At 44.4% G+C, this 1,654-nt stretch overlaps 1 long non-coding RNA gene across 1 annotated transcript in view; it reads left to right on the top strand.

The window, feature by feature from the left end:
- Positions 1-1,130, top strand: part of LOC106525103 (uncharacterized) — a 7,171-nt gene extending 6,041 nt beyond the window's left edge. The window contains exon 3 of the long non-coding RNA XR_001311067.1: positions 970-1,130. This is a non-coding gene — a long non-coding RNA (uncharacterized LOC106525103). The remainder of the gene's footprint in view (positions 1-969) is intronic.
- The last annotated feature ends 524 nt before the right edge of the window (positions 1,131-1,654 follow it).

The raw sequence follows: 1,654 nt of genomic DNA, 5'->3' as shown, positions 1-1,654 counted from the left end.
GTGTGTGTGTGTGTGTGTGTGTGTGTGTGTGTGTGTGTGTGTGGGTGTGTGTGTGGTGTTTACTCCTCTCTGCAGATCTGGAGTGGCTGGAGGTGGAGCTTTCAATTACTCACCTTTTGAGGATTCTGCTGATGAGGTCTGTTCCTACTTAAGCTTAGGTTATAGTTGACGCAACGCACAGGGCGCGAGGGGGCTTGCGTCAAAAGTGATGCAATTGCGACATTCCCGCCCCTGCGCGTTGGCCCCGCATTGTGTCCTGGCATGTGGTCGTGCACCTCCAAATTTTTGAAGCTCTGCAAAGGCTGCGCGACACTCATCACAAAGGTACTCTCGCTGAACAGGTCCGAATGTACCGGCATCTGTATGATCCCTCCATGAGAGATCATAAAGACAACCAGATGGCACAACACTCATTGAAGGAAATTGCAACGGCTGTAAAGAAAGATGAGTTTTATGCCAGAAGACATGGAAAAATATTTGCAACCTGTTTGTGAAAGTCGTGATCCTGGAGGAAACAAACCAGTGTGGCTCTCTCAGTTCGTGAAGCACAGAGAAACAGATATTATATTAGTTATTATTAGTTCTGCTATATTATATTAGATTATATGGAGAAAGAGGTAAATGTGGTTACTTTGTTATGTGTGACGTCAAGCGTTTCTTGTTCTACACTCTCTCGTACCACTTTCCCACTGGTTTGGCATCATACTGCCATCTGTTGGTGATGGAAGAACAGTGATAACATGAACGTCAACTATGTTTTCACACAGCGCGCGGCTCAGGAGCGAGCGCACTTTGCGGAGCTTCCGCAACAACACAAACCATGACTGTAACCTAGCCTTTAAGCTCCTGAGAATGACCCATTCCTTGCTGGATTATTCATTCACTTGTTACTGCTTATGACAGCCACCTCTTGTTTCTCTGTAAACGGTTTTGCGTAATAGTTTTTTCTCCCTTGTGTATTTTTTGAAGGACTCTCCCATGAAGCATTTGGACAACTGTTCCTGTGACTGGATCCTCTCATTTACCTTCAGGAGCCGTTGACTGTATCTCTCCGCCTCCATCCTGCCACTCTCCAACTGATATGTAAACACTCTACACACTCTCTGAATATCTTCTACTTACCTCCTGGATCTTCAGTGCCTTCTCCTCCATGTCTGCCTCCTCTTCAAAACCTGTAAGGAAAGAATCATCAGCAAACTCTCTTACATTCAACTTCAAACCAGAAACTAAATCCTTACCTTCCCTTTCAGCAACATACCCGACCATCCTCAGCCGTAAAAATAAACATCTTAACTTTTACTCCCTTGTGTTGTGTTTATTATCTGCTCTGGTTTGTATCTGGGTAATCCTATGTATTCAAACGTTACAGGTGTACTGGTCAGGGGAAATAATCATCCCTATTTCTTATAAGCCTGTAAATAAACATGATTAATCACATTGTAATCGCCTGTTGTAATTTTTTTCTGTATTACTATAATGTTTTTTACATCTCTCCAACAAGCCTCCAACTGCCATTGTTGAGATAGCTGCTTTGATCTGCTCATGACCACCCTCAAACCAGACTATGGATACCCTGGCTGAGGGAGGCCATCAAGTGTAAAGACCAGGATATAGTTGCGCTTCTGAGTGTCATGCAGGGCTCCGCTGACCGCAC

This window comes from Austrofundulus limnaeus, unplaced genomic scaffold, assembly GCF_001266775.1.
Source record: "Austrofundulus limnaeus strain Quisiro unplaced genomic scaffold, Austrofundulus_limnaeus-1.0 Scaffold211, whole genome shotgun sequence".
In the NCBI taxonomy this organism is placed as follows: Eukaryota; Metazoa; Chordata; class Actinopteri; order Cyprinodontiformes; family Rivulidae; genus Austrofundulus; species Austrofundulus limnaeus.
Note: the sequence above shows the minus strand (reverse complement) of the source record. Positions and strands in the feature narration are given on the sequence as shown.